General features: G+C 46.0%; 1 protein-coding gene across 1 annotated transcript in view; it reads left to right on the forward strand.

Annotated features, from left to right (window-relative positions):
* The window catches only part of LOC138373087 (uncharacterized), a 251,001-nt gene that overhangs the window by 95,768 nt on the left and 134,999 nt on the right, over positions 1-20,234 (forward strand). The gene's annotated exons all lie outside the window — the stretch shown is intronic.

Here is a 20,234-nt window from a genome sequence, read left to right on the forward strand (position 1 = left end):
CCTGGTATAGTGTTGTAGTACCCCTATATAGTGGTGTGGTGTAGTAGCCTGGTATAGTGTTGTAGTGTAGTAGCCTATTGTAGTGGCATAGTGTACTAGCCTGGTGTAGTGGTGTGGTGTAGTAACTTGGTATAGTGGTGTGCTGTAGTAGCCTGGTATAGTGAAGTGGTGTAGTAGCCTGGTAGTGGTGTGGTGTAGTACCCTGGTATAGTGGAGTTGTTTAGTAGCCTGGTATAGTGGTGTGGTGTAGTAGCCTGGTATAGTTGTGTGGTAAAGTACCCTGGTATAGTGGTGTGGTGTAGTAGCCTGGTATAGTGGTGTGGTGTAGTAGCCTGGTATAGTGGTGTGGAGTAGTACCCTGGTGTAGTGGTGTTATGTAGTAGCCTGGTGTAGTGGTGAGGTGTAGCCTGGTATAATGGCGTGATGTAGTAGCCTGGTGTAGTGGTGTGGTGTAGTAACCTGGTGTAGTGGTGTGGTGTAGAACTCTGCTGTAGTGGTGTGGTGTAGTAGTATGGTGCAATAGCCTGGTATAGTAGTGTGGTGTAGTACCCCGGTGTAGTGGCATGGTGTAGTACCCTGGTGTAGTAGTGTGGTGTAGTAGCCTGGTGTAGTGGCATTGTGTACTAGCCTGGTATAGTGGTGTGGTGTAGTACCCTGGTATAGTGGTGTTATGTAGTAGCCTGGTGTAGTGGCATGGAGTAGCTTGTTATAGATGTGTGTAGTACCCTGGTGTAGTGGTGTGGTGTAGTAGCCTGGTGTACTGGTGTGTAGTACCCTGGTGTAGTGGCATGGTGTAGTAGCCTGGTATAGTGGTGTGGTGTAGTAGCCTGGTGTAGTACCCTGGTTTAGTGGTGTTGTGTAGTAGCCTGGTATAGTGGTGTGGTGTAGAACCCTGGTGTAGTGGCGTGGTGAAGTTGCATGGTATAGTGGTGTGGTGTAGTAGCCTGGTGTAGTGGTGTGGTGTAGTACCCTGGTGTAGTAGTGTGGTGTAGTGGTGTTGTGTAGTAGCCTTGTATAGTGTTGTGGTGTAGTACCCTGGTTTAGTGGTGTTATGTAGTAGCATGGTGTAGTGGCATGGTGAAGTAGCCTGGTATAGATTTGTGTAGTAACCTGGTGTAGTGGTGTAGTAGCCTGGTGTACTGGTGTGGTGTAGTACCCTGGTGAAGTGGCGTGGTGTAGTAGCCTGGTATAGGGGTGTGGTGTAGTAGCCTGGTGTAGTAGTGTGTAATAGACTGGTATAGTAGTGTGGTGTAGTAGCCTGGTGTAGTGATGTGGTGTAGTAGCCTGGTGTAGTGGTGTGGTGTAGAACTCTGCTGTAGTGGTGTGGTGTAGTAGTATGGTGTAACAGCCTGGTATAGTAGTGTGGTGTAGTACCCTGGTGTAGTGGCATGGTGTAGTACTCTGGTGTAGTGGCATGGTGTAGTACCCTGGTGTAGTAGTGTGGTGTAGTAGCCTGGTGTAGTAGTGTGGTGTAGAAGCCTGGTGTAGAAGCCTGGTGTAGTGGCATTGTGTACTAGCCTGGTATAGTGGTGTGGTGCAGTACCCTGGTGTAGTGGTGTTATGTAGTAGCCTGGTGTAGTGGCATGAAGTAGCTTGGTATAGATGTGTGTAGTACCCTGGTGTAGTGGTGTGGTGTAGTAGCCTGGTGTACTGGTGTGGTGTAGTACCCTGGTGTAGTGGCATGGTGTACTAGCCTGGTATAGTGGTGTGGTGTAGTACCCTGGTGTAGTGTAGTAGCCTGGTATAGTGGTGTGGTGTAGTAGCCTGGTATAGTGGTGTGGTGTAGTAGCCTGGTGTAGTGGCATGGTGTAGTAGCCTGGTGTAGTGGTGTGGTGTAGTAACCTGGTGGTGTGGTGTAGTAGCCTGGTGTAGTGGTGTGGTGTAGTAACCTGGTGGTGTGGTGTAGTAGCCTGGTAGTGGTGTGGTGTAGTTGCCTGGTGTAGTGGCATGGTGCAGTAGCCTGGTGTAGTGGCATCGTGTAGTAGCCTGGTGTAGTGGTGTGGTGTAGTAACCTGGTGGTGTGGTGTAGTAGCCTGGTGTAGTAACCTGATGGTGTGTGGTGTAGTAGCCTGGTATAGTGACATGGTGTAGTGCCCTGGTATAATGGTGTGGTGTAGCCTGGTATAGTGGTGTGCTGTAGTAGCCTGGTAGATTGGTGTGGTGTAGTATCCTGGTTTAGTGGCATGGTGTAGTAGCCTGGTATAGTGGTGTGGTGTAGTAGCCTGGTATAGTGGTGTGGTGTAGTAGCCTGGTATAGTGATGTTGTGTAGTACCCTGGTACAGTGGTGTGTAGTACCCTGGTGTAGTGGTGTGGTGTAGTACCCTGGTACAGTGGTGTGGTGTAGTAGCCTGGTATAGTGGTGTGGTGTAGTACCCTGGTATAGTGATGTGGTGTAGTAACCTGGTATAGTGGTGCTGTGTAGTAGCCTGTTATAGTGGTGTGGTGTAGTACCCTGGTATAGTGGTATGGTGTAGTACCCTGGTGTAGTGGTGTGGTGTAGCCTGGTATAATTGTGGTGTGGTGTAGCCTGGTATAGTGGTGTGGTGTAGTAGCCTGGTATAGTGGTGTGGTGTAGTAGCCTGGTATAGTGGCGTGGTGTAGTAGCCTGGTATAGTGGTATGGTGTAGTACGCTGGTATAGTTGTGTAGTGTAGCCTGGTATAGTGGTGTGTAGTAGCCTGGTATAGTGGTGTGGTGTAGTAACCTGGTGGTGTGGTGTAGTAGCCTGGTATAGTGGCGTGGTGCAGTAGCCTGGTAGTTGTGTGGTGTAGTACCCTGGTACAGTGGTGTGGTGTAGTAGCCTAGTATAGTGGTGTGGTGTAGTAGCCTGGTATAGTAGTGTGGTGTAGTAGCCTGGTATAGTAGTGTGGTGTAGTAGCCTGGTATAATGGCGTGGTGTAATACCCTGTTATAGTGGTATGGTGTAGTAGCCTGGTGTAGTGGTGTGGTGTAGTGGTGTGGTGTAGTACCCTGGTGTAGTGGTGTAGTGTAGTGTAGTACCCTGGTGTAGTGGTGTGGTGTGGTACCCTAGTATATTAGTGTGGTGTAGTACCTTGGTATAGTGGTGTGGTGTAGTACCCTGGTGTGGTAGTAGCCTGGTATAGTGTTGTGGTGTAGTACCCTGGTTTAGTGGTGTTATGTAGTAGCCTGGTGTAGTGGCATGGTGAAGTAGCCTGGTATAGATGTGTGTAGTAACATGGTGTAGTGGTGTAGTAGCCTGGTGTACTGGTGTGGTGTAGTACCTTGGTAAAGTGGCGTGGTGTAGTAGCCTGGTATAGTGGTGTGGTGTAGTAGCCTGGTGTAGTAGTGTGTAATAGCCTGGTATAGTAGTGTGGTGTAGTAGCCTAGTATAGTTGTATGGTGTAGTAGCCTCGTATAGTGGTGTGGTGTAGTAGCCTGGTATAGTGGTGTGTTGTAGTACCCTGGTGTAGTGGCATGGTGTAGTAGCCTGGTATAGTGGTGTGGTGTAGTAACCTGGTGGTGTGATGTAGCCTGGTGTAGTGGTGTGGTGTAGTAACCTGGTGGTGTGGTGTGGTAGCCTAGTATATTGGTGTGGTGTAGTAGCCTGGTATAGTGATGTTGTGTAGTAACCCGGTATAGTGATGTGGTGTACTACCCTGGTATAGTGGTGTGGTAAAGTACCCTGGTATAGTGGTGTGGTGTAGTACCCTGGTATAGTGGTGTGGTGTAGTACCCTGGTAGAGTGGTGTGGTGCACTACCCTCTTATAGTGGCATGGTGTAGTAGCCTGGTATCGTGGTGTGTAGTAGCCTGGTATAGTGGTGTGGTGTAGTACCCTGGTGTAGTGTAGTAGCCTGGTATAGTGGCGTAGTGTAGTAGCCTGGTGTAGTACCCTGGTTTAGTGGTGTTGTGTAGTAGCCTGGTATAGTGGTGTGGTGTAGAACCCTGGTGTAGTGGCGTGGTGAAGTTGCATGGTATAGTGGTGTGGTGTAGTAGCCTGGTGTAGTACCCTGGTTTAGTGGTGTTGTGTAGTAGCCTGGTATAGTGGTGTGGTGTAAAACCCTGGTGTAGTGGCGTGGTGAAGTTGCATGGTATAGTGGTGTGGTGTAGTAGCCTGGTGTAGTGGTGTGGTGTAGTACCCTGGTGTAGTAGTGTGGTGTAGTGATGTTGTGTAGTAGCCTGGTATAGTGTTGTGGTGTAGTACCCTGGTTTAGTGGTGTTATGTAGTAGCCTGGTGTAGTGGCATGGTGAAGTAGCCTGGTATAGATTTGTGTAGTAACCTGGTGTAGTGTAGTAGCCTGGTGTACTGGTGTGGTGTAGTACCCTGGTGAAGTGGCGTGGTGTAGTAGCCTGGTATAGTGGTGTGGTGTAGTAGCCTGGTGTAGTAGTGTGGTGTAGTAGCCTTGTGTAGTGGCATTGTGTACTAGCCTGGTATAGTGGTGTGGTGCAGTACCCTGGTGTAGTGGTGTTATGTAGTAGCCTGGTGTAGTGGCATGAAGTAGCTTGGTATAGATGTGTGTAGTACCCTGGTGTAGTGGTGTGGTGTAGTAGCCTGGTGTACTGGTGTGGTGCAGTACCCTGGTGTTGTGGCATGGTGTAGTAGCCTGGTATAGTGGTGTGGTGTAGTACCCTGGTGTAGTGTAGTAGCCTGGTATAGTGGTGTGGTGTAGTAGCCTGGTATAGTGGTGTGGTGTAGTAGCCTGGTGTAGTGGCATGGTGTAGTAGCCTGGTGAAGTGGTGTGGTGTAGTAACCTGGCGGTGTGGTGTAGTAGCCTGGTAGTGGTGTGGTGTAGTTGCCTGGTGTAGTGGCATGGTGCAGTAGCCTGGTGTAGTGGCATCGTGTAGTAGCCTGGTGTAGTGGTGTGGTGTAGTAACCTGGTGGTGTGGTGTAGTAGCCTGGTGTAGTAACCTGACGGTGTGTGGTGTAGTAGCCTGGTATAGTGACATGGTGTAGTACCCTGGTATAATGGTGTGGTGTAGCCTGGTATAGTGGTGTGGTGTAGTAGCCTGGTAGATTGGTGTGGTGTAGTAGCCTGGTAGATTGGTGTGGTGTAGTATCCTGGTTTAGTTGCATGGTGTAGTAGCCTGGTATAGTGATGTGGTGTAGTAGCCTGGTATAGTGATGTTGTGTAGTACCCTGGTACAGTGGTGTGTAGTACCCTGGTGTAGTGGTGTGGTGTAGTACCCTGGTACAGTGGTGTGGTGTAGTAGCCTGGTATAGTGGTGTGGTGTAGTAGCCTGGTATAGTGGTGTGGTGTAGTAGCCTGGTGTAGTGGTGCTGTGTAGTAGCCTGTTATAGTGGTGTGGTGTAGTAGCCTGGTATAGTGGTGTGGTGTAGTTCCCTGGTATAGTGATGTGGTGTAGTAACCTGGTATAGTGGTGCTGTGTAGTAGCCTGTTATAGTGGTGTGGTGTAGTACCCTGGTATAGTGGTATGGTGTAGTACCCTGGTGTAGTGGTGTGGTGTAGCCTGGTATAATTGTGGTGTGGTGTAGCCTGGTATAGTGGTGTGGTGTAGTAGCCTGGTATAGTGGTGTGGTGTAGTAGCCTGGTATAGTGGTGTGGTGTAGTAGCCTGGTATAGTGGCGTGGTGTAGTAGCCTGGTATAGTGGTATGGTGTAGTACGCTGGTATAGTTGTGTAGTGTAGCCTGGTATAGTGGTGTGTAGTAGCCTGGTATAGTGGTGTGGTGTAGTAACCTGGTGGTGTGGTGTAGTAGCCTGGTATAGTGGCGTGGTGCAGTAGCCTGGTAGTTGTGTGGTGTAGTACCCTGGTATAGTGGTGTGGTGTAGTAGCCTGGTATAGTGGTGTGGTGTAGTTGCCTGGTATAGTAGTGTGGTGTAGTAGCCTGGTATAGTAGTGTGGTGTAGTAGCCTGGTATAATGGCGTGGTGTAATACCCTGTTATAGTGGTATGGTGTAGTAGCCTGGTGAAGTGTGGTGTAGTGGTGTGGTGTAGTACCCTGGTGTATTGGTGTGGTGTAGTGTAGTACCCTGGTGTAGTGGTGTAGTGTAGTACCTTAGTATATTGGTGTGGTGTAGTACCTTGGTATAGTGGTGTGGTGTAGTACCCTGGTGTGGTAGTAGCCTGGTATAGTGTTGTGGTGTAGTACCCTGGTTTAGTGGTGTTATGTAGTAGCCTGGTGTAGTGGCATGGTGAAGTAGCCTGGTATAGATGTGTGTAGTAACCTGGTGTAGTGGTGTAGTAGCCTGGTGTACTGGTGTGGTGTAGTACCCTGGTGAAGTGGCGTGGTGTAGTAGCCTGGTATAGTGGTGTGGTGTAGTAGCCTGGTGTAGTAGTGTGTAATAGCCTGGTATAGTAGTGTGGTGTAGTAGCCTAGTATAGTGGTATGGTGTAGTAGCCTCGTATAGTGGTGTGGTGTAGTAGCCTGGTATAGTGGTGTGTTGTAGTACCCTGGTGTAGTGGCATGGTGTAGTAGCCTGGTATAGTGGTGTGGTGTAGTAACCTGGTGGTGTGATGTAGCCTGGTGTAGTGGTGTGGTGTAGTAACCTGGTGGTGTGGTGTGGTAGCCTAGTATATTGGTGTGGTGTAGTAGCCTGGTATAGTGGTGTGTTGTACCCCTGGTATAGTGGTGTGGTGTAGTAGCCTGGTGTAGTGGCATCGTGTAGTAGCCTGGTGTAGTGGTGTGATGTAGTAACCTGGTGGTGTGGTGTAGTAGCCTGGTGTAGTAACCTGATGGTGTGTGGTGTAGTAGCCTGGTATAGTGACATGGTGTAGTACCCTGGTATAGTGGTGTGGTGTAGCCTGGTATAGTGGTGTGGTGTAGTAGCCTGGTAGATTGGTGTGGTGTAGTATCCTGGTTTAGTGGCATGGTGTAGTAGCCTGGTATAGTGGTGTGGTGTAGTAGCCTGGTATAGTGGTGTGGTGTTGTAGCCTGGTATAGTTATGTCGTGTAATACCCTGGTACAGTGGTGTGTAGTACCCTGGTGTAGTGGTGTAGTAGCCTGGTATAGTGGTGTGTAGTAGCCTGGTATAGTGGTGTGGTGTAGTAGCCTGGTATAGTGGTGTGGTGTAGTAGCCTGGTGTAGTGGCGTGGTGTAGTAGCCTGGTATAGCGGTGTGGTGTAGTACCCTGGTATAGTGGTGTGGTGTAGTACCCTGGTATAGTTGTGTGTAGTATCCTGGTATAGTAGTGTGGTGTAGTATCCTGGTATTTGGGGTTGCGATGTAGTATCCTGGTATAGTGGTGCGGTGTAGTACCCTGGTGTAGTGGTTTGGTGTTATACCCTGGTAGTGGTGTGGTGTAGTGCCCTGGTATAGTGATGTGGTGTAGTAACCTGGTATAGTGGTGCTGTGTAGTAGCCTGTTATAGTGGTGTGGTGTAGTACCCTGGTATAGTGTAGTACCCTGGTGTAGTGGTGTGGTGTAGCCTGGTATAATTGTGGTGTGGTGTAGCCTGGTATAATTGTGGTGTAGTAGCCTGGTATAGTAATGTGGTGTAGTAGCCTGGTATAGTGGCGTGGTGTAGTAGCCTGGTATAGTGGTATGGTGTAGTACTCTGGTATAGTTGTGTAGTGTAGCCTGGTATAGTGGTGTGTAGTAGCCTGGTATAGTGGTGTGGTGTAGTAGCCTGGTATAGTGGCGTGGTGCAGTAGCCTGGTAGTTGTGTGTAGTACCCTGGTATAGTGGTGTGGTGTAGTAGCCTGGTGTAGTGGTGTGGTGTAGTGGTGTGGTGTGGTACCCTAGTATAATGGTGTGGTGTAGTACCTTGGTATAGTGGTGTGGTGTAGTACCCTGGTGTGGTAGCCTGGTAAAGTGGTGTGGTGTAGTAGCCTGGTATAGTGGTGTGGTGTAGTAGCCTGGTATAGTGGTGTGGTGTAGTAGCCTGGTATAGTGGTGTGGTGTAGTAGCCTGGTATAGTGGTGTGGTGTAGTAGCCTGGTATAGTGGTGTGGTGTAATAGCCTGGTGTAGTGGCATGGTGTAGTAGCCTGGTATTGTGGTGTGGTGTAGTACCCTGGTATAGTGGTGTGGTGTAGTAGCCTGGTGTAGTGGTGTGGTGTAGTGTAGTACCCTGGTGTAGTGGTGTGGTGTGGTACCCTAGTAAAATGGTGTGGTGTAGTACCTTGGTATAGTGGTGTGGTGTAGTACCCTGGTGTGGTAGCCTGGTATAGTGGTGTGGTGTAGTAGTCTGGTATAGTGATGTCGTGTAGTGCCCTGGTATAGTGGTGTGTAGTACCCTGGTGTAGTGGTGTGGTGTAGTAGCCTGGTATAGTGATGTGGTGTACTACCCTGGTATAGTTGTGTGTAGTACCCTGGTGTAGTGGTGTGGTGTAGTACCCTGGTATAGTGGTGTGGTGTAGTAGCCTGGTATAGTGGTGTGGTGTAGTAGCCTGGTGTAGTGGTGTGGTGTAGTAGCCTGGTGTAGTAGCCTGGTATAGAGGTGTGGTGTAGTACCCTGGTATAGTGGTGTGGTGTGTACCCTGGTAATGGTGTGCTGTAGTGCACTGGTATAGTAGTGTGGTGTAGTACCCTCGTATAGTGGTGTAGTAGCCTGGTGTGGTGTGGTGTAGTAGCCTGGTATACTGGTGTGGTGTAGTACCTTGGTATAGTGGTGTGGTGTAGTACCCTGGTGTAGTGGCATGGTGTAGTAGCCTGGTATATTGTTGTAGTAGCCTGGTATAGTGGTGTGTTGTAGTACCCTGGTATAGTGGTGTGGTGTAGTACCCTGGTATAGTGGTGTGCTGTAGTACAGTGGTGTAGTACCCTGATAGTGGTTTGGTGTAATACCCTGGTGTAGTAGCCTGGTGTAGTGTAGTAGCCTGGTGTATTGTAGTAGCCTAGTGTATTGGTGTGGTGAAGTAGGCTGGTGTAGTGTAGTACCCTGGTGTAGTGTGGTATAGTGGTGTGGTGTAGTAGCCTGGTGTAGTGGTGTGGTGTAGCAGCAGCGACCACATGTTCACAGGACAAGGCCTAATGGAAGACTGCAGCGGCCTCTTGGGATAGTGGCGGTGTTCGAAATCTCAAACTTTTCCTCACCATTATAGCATCTGAATTCAAAAATATTTCCATAATTTTTTTAGTTTTTCAAACATGTAATAATATTAATGCATTGACACGTCTTATTTCCTTGCTGCATATTTACGACATTTTTTTATATTTACAACATTTCGTTTCATAATTTGAAAGCTCTCTCGAGTGTTCGGACATGGTAACCCGCAGTGACGACCGTTACTGTGGGTTACGTTTAGGTCTTGACTAAACAGCCCTCCTCCTCATCCTTTACCCTCCACCACCCCACTCCACCCTCCCCCACCCAACACTACCCTCCACTACCCCACTCCACCCACCACCACCCCACACTACCCTCCACCATCCCACACTACCCTCCACCATCCCACACTACCCTCCACCATCCCACACTACCCTCCACCATCCCACACTACCCTCCACCATCCCACACTACCCTCCCCCACCCCACACTACCCTCCCCCACCCCACACTACCCTCCACCACCCCACTCCACCCACCACCACCCCACACTACCCTCCACCAAACTACTTTACCCTCCCCCACCCCACACTACCCTCCACCATCCCACTCTACCCTCCACCATCCCACACTACCCTCCACCATCCCACACTACCCTCCACCATCCCACACTACCCTCCACCATCCCACACTACCTTCCACCACCCCACACTACCCTCCACCTCCCCACACTACCCTCCACCACCCCACACTACCCTCCCCCACCCCACATTACCCTCCCCCACCCCACACTACCCTCCACCATCCCACACTACCCTCCCCCACCCCACACTACCCTCCACCATCCCACACTACCCTCCACCACCCCACACTACCCTCCACCATCCCACACTACCCTCCACCACCCCACACTACCCTCCACCACCCCACACTACACTCCACCATCCCACACTACCCTCCACCATCCCACACTACCCTCCACCATCCCACACTACCCTCCACCATCCCACACTACCCTCCACCATCCCACACTACCCTCTACCATCCCACACTACCCTCCACCATCCCACACTACCCTCCACCATCCCACACTACCCTCCACCATCCCACACTACCCTCCACCATCCCACACTACCCTCCACCATCCCACACTACCCTCCACCATCCCACTCTACCCTCCACCATCCCACACTACCCTCCACCACCCCACACTACCCTCCACCATCCCACACTACCCTCCACCATCCCACACTACCCTCCACCATCCCACACTACCCTCCACCATCCCACACTACCCTCCACCATCCCACACTACCCTCCACCATCCCACACTACCCTCCACCATCCCACACTACCCTCCCCCACCCCACACTACCCTCCCCCACCCCACACTACCCTCCACCATCCCACTCTACTCTCCACCATCCCACACTACCCTCCACCATCCCACACTACCCTCCACCACCCCACACTACCCTCCACCATCCCACACTACCCTCCACCACCCCACACTACCCTCCACCACCCCACACTACCCTCCACCATCCCACACTACCCTCCACCACCCCACACTACCCTCCACCATCCCACACTACCCTCCACCATCCCACACTACCCTCCACCATCCCACACTACCCTCCACCATCCCACACTACCCTCCACCACCCCACACTACCCTCCACCATCCCACACTACCCTCCACCATCCCACACTACCCTCCCCCACCCCACACTACCCTCCACCACCCCACACTACCCTCCACCACCCCACACTACCCTCCACCACCCCACACTACCCTCCACCATCCCACACTACCCTCCACCATCCCACACTACCCTCCACCATCCCACACTACCCTCCACCACCCCACACTACCCTCCACCACCCCACACTACCCTCCACCACCCCACACAACCCTCCACCACCCCACACTACCCTCCACCATCCCACACTACCCTCCACCATCCCACACTACCCTCCACCATCCCACAACACCCTCCACGACCCCACACTACCCTCCACCACCCCACACTACCCTCCACCACCCCACACTACCCTCCACGACCCCACACTACCCTCCACCACCCCACACTACCCTCCACCACCCCACACTACCCTCCACCACCCCACACTACCTTCCACCATCCCACACTACCCCCACCACCCCACACTACCCCCCACCACCCCACACTACCTTCCACCATCCCACACTACCCTCCACCACCCCACACTACCCTCCACCACCCCACACTGCCCTCCACCACCCCACACTACCCTCCACCACTCCACACTACCCTCCACCACCCCACACTACCCTCCACCATCCCACACTACTCTCCATCACCCCACACTACCCTCCATCACCCCACACTACCCTCCACCACCCCACACTACCCTCCACCATCCCACACTACCCTCCACCATCCCACACTACCCTCCATCACCCCACACTACCCTCCACCACCCCACACTACCCTCCACCACCGCACACTACCCCACAATACCCTCCACCATCCCACACTATCCTCCACCATCCCACACTACCCTCCACCACCCCACACTATCCTCAACCACCCTCAACTACCCTCCACCACCCAATATATATACTCTATATATCTATATATAAACAATATATACTCTCGTGATTTAGCTCAGTATGGGGTTTAAAGAAAAAACAGCATACCAATGTTATATCACAGAAAACTAATTTATCATAAACTCATGTATTTGTCTTATAATATGGAAATGCATTCATATAATAGATAACAATATGAATAGCCAAATTTCTGTGAATCCCCTACCATGTTGGAATCTGTGGAAATGAATGAGCAAATGTGCTGGCTGCTAAAGGTGCTGAAGGAAACCACATTGGATTCATTTTCGATACAAATATCCATGGAGATTCAGAATGGAAACAATTATAGCTGAGCATGCAGAGGAGTTTAAGAATCTGTTGTGAGAGTGATAGACACAGCCTTGACAACTATACTTCAGAGAATGTAAACATCTAAGAGTCATTAGAAATATGTATAGAATAATAAACCCTACATTGTTTGAGTTAGGGAAAACACCATTTGTCATATAGATACTGTTCTTAAAGATTCCCCCATATTGCACCCGCAAGATAACATATAAGATTTTAAGGGTTGACGAATGGTAATCTTCTTGTTTGATAAACTGTGCACTTGAGACATAGTTAATAAGAACACGCCAATATATAAGACAACAAAACGTTTTCAGATTCTTTCACACCACTTTCCAGCAACATTTACAATTTATATAAATTATTTTAGGGAATAATACATAAATTTTATATTTAAACATGATATTAGTGTTTAGTGGAATGCATAAGGAGTCAAAATGTGTTACAAAGAGCGATTTTTAGAAAATTTGGAAAACTACTTTTTTTCTGATCATAGAATAACTAAATGTATTTTGAAGGTTTCATTCAGCCATTAAATATCATTCACAATTTATTATTGAATTTTACAAAAAACACCATAAATTTTATATTTAAACATGTAGAAACAAACATAAGGAACAAAATAGTTGTAGAAAAACAATTTATTTATAAAACCTATGTGTTTGGATTTTTGGATTAAAAGTTTCTCAAAGGCTCTCCTGCACCATTCTTAATGTAAGTCATTCCTACACCTATGGGAAGAGATAGATGAACGTTTTCTATATGATTTGTGTTTGCTGGGCTACTATACACTATGGAGAGTGGCAAGCAAAGTGCTCCTGCACACACTTTCAATTCCCATAGTGAGATTCTGTCCGGCCCAACAGCTTTTCTCACAGCCAGCTCCAATAGGTGCTTCTTGACCTCATCTCTTGTAATTTCGAACCTATGCAAGGTCACCTGGTTTGCTGCCACCTCTCCTAGCGCCGTGACTTCTCCCTGTTCTATTGTAAATTTGTCTACAGGTATGTGGAAATTTTATCCCCCGTGCATGGCTGATGCAACACTACACAATTCTAGGAGAAATTACATAATGTTATACAACCTAATACAGTAAATTCTACAATACTAAACTACGTATTAGTAGTGTTAGTTAATTATTACGCTTAATACAGGAAATACTTCCTGTTGTATTAGGGATGAGAATAACTGTTCAGAATAACTGAAATTTCCAACATAATTCCGGGTCGGGAAATTACGGGTCGAAGTTCAATGTTAAGTACTAACGTACCTATTCCCCTTCCCTGAAATTACATTCCCATATGTTAGTAGGTCAGTATGTACATAACAAATGTCCCGGATCTGTGTGACAGGTATGATCTGTTGTCATGGGTACATCTATGTAATGATTAATTATTCTATATGTCGCTTTGAGATCAAGGAGATACTGAATCTACAGTGAGATCAGTGTCTAGGGTCGCAGTGACATGTAACTGGATGAGTTACTAGACACTAACTGATCACTGCAGACTCACAAATCACCTCAACATCAAATGAGAAATTCTAAGTATTTATACAAGATTAAGATTGTATTTAATCTTAAAGATCAAGATTAAATACTCTTGTATTTATACAAGAGTATTTATACAAGATTAATTTAGCCTAATGTGTGGTTCTTGATGCACAAAGTATTTTAGGTTATGTAATGATAATAACTAAATTCCTAACTTAGCTAAATTATAGATAAAATAGAGAACTGAGTATATGAGCATCAGTCTTTATAAATGTAGTCAGTGGTATGCGATAGTGAGTACAGATTCAGCTTGCACTCAGCTGACCCTAACTAATGTCCCTAATCTACCTAAGTAGAGGGTAAATGCGAATTATATACATTAGGTTACAGTGCTATAACTTCTCTTGAAGTATAACTAAACACATATAGCAACCTAAAGATTCTAAGTGAGTAGTAAACCTATTCGGTTTATATACATTAAGTTACAGTACTATAACTCTCTGGAGCTATACTTAAGTACATGATAACTTATATAAAGACTGAATGTGGTCAATTATTACTGTCGAGAATAGTTCTGAGTCTACAGTGGGTCAATGACATGTGTCTCTGTGACGTGAACCAGTTTAGGCTACTAGTCACTGATTTATTCAGAGATCCATAGAAACTAACTCGGCTAGTAATAACTGTACCAGACTCAATCTGGAAAAAGATAAGATGAGTTTATTCTATTATGAGAAACAATTTGTTTCACTTCTAATAGTCTTCTGGTAAATGTTCACTTACAGGCTGTTGCAAAATTCAATTTTGCTTGCGCTAAGATACTTCTCCAAACTGTCTCTAAGATGCTTGTAGACAGAGACAAGAAAGCAGAAGGAGCTCAAACAAAACTGATACAACCCTGCAGGTGTATCATATTAAATGGATTACTGAATTCTAGTCCAGTCGACTTGGTATAAATGCAGTCTTCTCTGGGAGACTTACCTAAGATACTATAAATGCTGTCTTCTCCAGAAGACTTACCTAAGGTATGATAAATACGATTAGATGTTATGAAATGCTATGAAGACTGAATGTGGTCAATTATTACTGTCGAGAATAGTTCTGGTTCTACAGTGGGGTCAATGGTATTTGTCGCAGTGACCTGCAGCCAATTCTTAGGCTACTGACCACTGATTAATCCATTGAGATCCATAGAAACTAACTCGGCTAGTACTAATTGTACCAGACTCAATCTGGAATTAATGTTGGATGTCAGCTGGCATTGGCTTCCTCAGGTTCAAGACTCTACCTGTAAGTAAGTAGCCTCCTGCTGAATTCAACAAGTTCATTCCATGCTGGCTTGTAGTTCCAGTAATGAACTGATAATAATGGGCTGCCCCTACTAATAGATCTACATTGGTGAGGTGGTCAGACTTTATCTTGGTGTCAGCCAACTTGATTCTATTTTTCTGTAAAAATTTGGCTGTGTCCCTTAGACCTTTGACATTTATGTCAAGAGGGATGTGATTAATTACTATGGCCTTAACAGGTCGGACATAGCCGCCTAGGCGTACTAGTGGTTGTACTACGTCAAATTCTTGATGTCCAGTATCTGCTAGGAATCCTGATATGTTCAATGTCACCTTACACAAGGGTTTAAGTTTCAGCTGGTTAGCTGCTTGTTGAGTGATAAACGTTCTCTAGGATCCCTGGTCGAATAGACCTCTTGTAGTGATTCTAGAATTCTTACTATTTAATTGTAGTTGTGCAGTAGGTAACACGGCATTATTACGAGACTTGGTGTTAAGCACCTTAACCTCCTGTCGCACCTTACAACACTGCACAATGTTGGAAGTATCCTGTTCCACCTGCAGTTTTGGTGATTTTGGCTTATTAACTCCACACAATGCTGAATGATGTTGATCCTGGTGGCACCTGTTACATATGTGTAATGGGGTGATGCATGTATTAGAATCGTTTTGCAAGAAGCTCCTGGTGCACTTGTGCAATTCCTTGAGGCGCTTTATCCTAAAAACGCGAACAGGAAAGTTTTGACACTGATAAATAGTATGACTCTCTTGGTAAAAGAGACAGCATCTTCCTGTAGTAGATGTAGGGGTCACTAACTTGGGTGACTTATGGGCTACAGGTTTAGAAGGGCTGATAGTGTAGGTACCTACTGTAGTATTCTTCCATCTTGGAGTGGAAGTAGAGGTTTTAGACTTCATAGTCTGTTTGGAGGTACCTTTGGATATGACTGTTTTATCAGTGGTTGATTTGTCAGTGTCAGATATTATTTTCTCATGAGCTCTCAGTCGATTAACTGTTATCCTTAATCCCTCGAAAATTTCATCTAAGGATAGAATATCTGTTCTATAATGGGAACAGATGGATGCTAGAATCTCCTTAGGAAACTTACTCTGTATTTCTAATTTCAATACCCACTCTGCTTTGACACCTAGAGCTTTGATAGAGACTCTACCTGGAGCCTAAATTCTTGTAAAGCTTCAGGGGTGGTACCAGGTGTAGGTATCGCTCTTAGCTTATAATAAAGATTAGCAATAGCAATTTCTTTATTGCTGTAATTAACTTCTAGTAACTGAATAGCAGTATCGTAGTCCTCATCACTAGGAATTAGGTGTTCGACAACTGTTTTTGTTTCACCCTCTAGGGTACTTTGCAAATAGAGGAATTTATTAGGTTTGCTAATAGATTTCTTGGAGTTTACTAAGGAGTCGAATGTTTTCCAATAGCATTCAAAATTCTCATCATCTCTACCATGGAAGTGAGGGAGATCAATTGTAGGAAGACGAACTTCCTGGAATGTTTCGTGTTTATTAGTTTCACTTGTGGTTAGAGTATTTTGAGAAACTGAGTTGCTCTGTAATTTTTCTAGAGATTGTGTTAATCTATTTAGATGATCTTGAGTACCCTCCTCAAACTTCTCCATCTCGGCATGGAAGGTATCTAGCTGATCCGGCTCAGCATTCTGTTGCATGAGGACTCTGAAATAGTCATCTGCAGCCTCATTTGTTCTTTGCAACTTTAGCTTGGCCGTCTCTATGAGGTTTTCTAATACTTTGGCTGTGGCACCCGATTGTACCAGCTGATCACACTTATTCAACTGTCTAGTCACATGGCCTTTGTGACTCGTGTATGATCTAAAATATAGTAAGCAGTTGCTGGACATTTCTTCTGGTGCACTGCCTGTGGACTTTGGCTTAGTTGGTGCCATGGTTTGGTAATGTAAATAACTGGGGTACTGATTCATATATACATGGAACCAGTACAGATGTGGGTAGCCTAATATCTAATTCTTCAGTTAGGCTATATGAATCCTACCTCACGTAGAGGTTAGCTTACCTACCTAATAGTAAACAGCTAATATTTGAGTGGTATTTCAGTGTTTCTACAGGAATTCCTCTGCTTAGCTCCTCATAATCAGCTTTGGATGGGTAGTAACACTTCAATAACACTCAAAATGTACACAGTCAATATATATATATTATGATATAATAACACAATTTGTGTAAAATAATGATAAGTCCTACCCTGACTTGGGTTTGCACAATAATAAATGTTGACTAGGTTGTACTGCCTTGTACAATGCTAGTCTACTAATAATCCTACCTAACTAGGTTGGCTAGTAATAATGAGTTAGACTAGAGTTGTACACTAGTAAGTACAATTCCAGCCTAAGAATTTTATTCTACATGGATTGGCATAAAATGCTATAATACTACTGATGTGCAGATTCAGGATAGTGCAATGTTTTTGGCTTTTTATAATTTTTGAGTTATATAGAGTATATACAAGTGATTATATATGTATGACAATTATTCTACTACTATAAATGATTATATATATATGTGTGGCAAATATTTTACTGCCGTAATTCTATCTGTGTGGCAGGTATGCTGCCATGAATTCTATGAGTGGCAGATATGTTGCCGTAAATTCTATGAGAGTGGCAGATATGCTGCCGTAAATTCTATGTGTGGCAGATATGCTGCCGTAAATTCTATGAGATATGCTGCAGTAAATTCAATCCTAGTACCTGATAATACTCCCTAATTAACCCTCAAACCATGCATATCATATATAAATGATATCAGTGACAAAACTGAAACCGCGCACATCATTTATACATGATTTCGTGTCTAGCGCTATAATTTAAATGTCCTGCGTGGGATAGGGGTAGTCATCGGCGACCCTCAACCGAACATAAGCAAACCCCGCCTTGGAAAAAAATCCAGCATGGGTCCCTTTTGTGTACAGAGCTCAGTTACCCGGCGGACACCATGACGAGCACATCACGTTCCGACGACCGACCCCGCTCAGCGAGACGTTCCTCGCGACCTCTGACCGAGGACGAAATTACTCGTAATTTGTTCCCGGATGGTGATGAGTCTGATATAGACGACTCAGACTTTGATCATGACTATACACAGCCCTCAGAGGTGGATACGACCGACGACGAGTGTGAATATGCTGGCTCCACCAGGGCTAGGCCTAGCATCTTGCCCATGCCTCCTCACCCTCACTCCACCCCAATTTCTGCAAGACCACACAGTTCATGTGCTTCCTTGCAAGATATTGATGTTTTGCTCGACGATTCTGAAGAAGGTGAATCATTTTCCGGTTTTAGTGACTTAGAATCGGAAAATAGTTTCGCTAGTGCCAGTGAAGGAGTGTGTGGTGTTGCCAAGCGACAATTTGTCGCGTCAGCAGCATCTGGCCAAGCCATGCGGCACCGCATGGCACCACATGAACAAAGACCCTCAACATCGAGGAATTTTCCATCACCATTCCTGCCCGCCCCTACTGTTCCTAGACCTGCTTCAGCTCCTGGTACATGGTTTCCTCGCCGTGGTGCCGCTATTGGCTCTAGAAAGACACCCGGTGTTTTTGTGTGGAGTGATGGGACAGATTTTGTTCCACAAATTCCTGTTTTTGATAATTCGGATGTTGGAATTATAGACATTTTCCCTGATAAAGGTGCAGATATGTGTGAAATGGACTATTTTACTGCATATTTTGATGAGCCGCTAATGGAACATCTTGTTCATGAGACGAACAAATATGCGAGTGATCTCATTGATGAGGAGGAGTTATCCGATTTTTCACGTTTGCAGCGAAGGAAAGATACGACTGTAGGTGAAATGTATGTGTTTTTGGCACTGTGTATGTTGATGAAACATTGTGTCAAACATGTAATCGACCATTACTGGAGCAAAGACCATACTGTTCCAACACCAATGTTTGGCAAATATATGTCTCGAGACCGATTTGCGATAATCCTCAGGTGTCTTTACTTTGCAAATGATGAAGACAGGAATGAGGATGATAGGCTTTGGAAGGTAAGGCACATACTGAATGAACTTATCGGAAAGTACAGGGATTTCTACGTGCCAGCTCAGAAGCTTGTGATTGACGAATCCCTTGTGCTTTTCAAAGGACGTCTTGCCTTCAAGCAGTATATTCCCTCCAAACGCCACCGATTTGGATTGAAATTCTTTGTACTCTGTGACTGTGAAACAGGAATTGTGTTACATATGATAATGTATACGGGTACAAATGTAGACATTCTTGCTAATGACCAACATGGCTTCTCAGGTAGTGTTGTGAAGTACTGCTTGCACCATATCTGAACAAGAGCCACATATTATACACAGATAACTATTATACCAGTACCTTGCTAACTAGGTTCTTGCTTGATAATAGAACTGGAGTGTGTGGCACAGTGAAGGCAAAACGTAGGGGAATGCCAGTGTTTCCAGGTGCTATGCAGGTTGGTGATTGCAAGCTCAGAAAAACAGGTGGAATACTTTCAGTGCGTTGGAAAGACAGGCGTGAAGTGAACATGTTGACCACCATTCATGCTGGAACAATGCTGGACAGTGGCAAGGTGAACAGAACCACCAGAGAAATAATCTATAAGCCAGATTGTGTCTTGGACTATAGCATCAACATGCGTTTGGTGGATAAATGTGGTATGATGGTGGGGGCAGTGGAGTGTGTACGGGAAACAGTGAAGTGGACCAAGAAAATGTTTTTCCACCTTGTTGATGTAACAATGCTGAACAGTTACAATATGTATCTTGTCAAAACAGGTGGTAAACGTAATTTCCGTGCATTCAATTTTACTGTAGTAACACAATTACTACAGAAGTTTGGCAAAGTAATTCCTGGCATACAGAGGCCCATTCTGAACCCAGTATTGCACCATGCTCCAACACCCAGGCTCGCTTACAGGGATACCTTTTTGACACACAATCTCAGGTTTTTACCACCAACTGGAAAGCGTGCAGTAGGCCAGCGTGCGCGTGTAGTATGCTGGTCAACAACCAAGAGGGAACAGAAAAGAAAAATGGTGATGACTTGGTGCACAGCGTGTCAGGTCCCTCTGTGCCATGTCCGATGTTTCAACGAGTATCACAGTCTTGATGACTTCTAAATGTCCAAGACTGGTGCCAAAACATGTAAATACAGAATAAGTGAGTGTATATAGTGGAAATAAATCATAAGAAATAGTATATTTTATTGTGAAATAAGACATTTTTTGTGCAAATACTTGTGACACTAATATGTGGATACAATATACATTTATAAACATAAAACTATTGTCAATCATCTTGTGAGAACATATTGAACCACACCAGTGAAAAAAATGGCTGTAAAATACGTCATAGATACTGTAAATAATAACGCGAAAATAAATTCGCGGCAACTCGCGCTCCTCCTCCGTCGCGCCTGACTCACCCTGGGCGCACAGCAGCGAAGATCAGGCGTGACGTCATCAACGATCTTCTCGGGTCATTTACGTCCACGGTAAGTGCAATTAATTTTTTTTATTATTTTTCCCGTGCTCAGGGAACACAAATAAAGAGATTAAAAAGAAAAAAAAACTTTTGAATTTTGTTTTTTGTTGTG

This window comes from Procambarus clarkii, chromosome 41, assembly GCF_040958095.1.
Source record: "Procambarus clarkii isolate CNS0578487 chromosome 41, FALCON_Pclarkii_2.0, whole genome shotgun sequence".
NCBI classification, from domain to species: domain Eukaryota; kingdom Metazoa; phylum Arthropoda; class Malacostraca; order Decapoda; family Cambaridae; genus Procambarus; species Procambarus clarkii.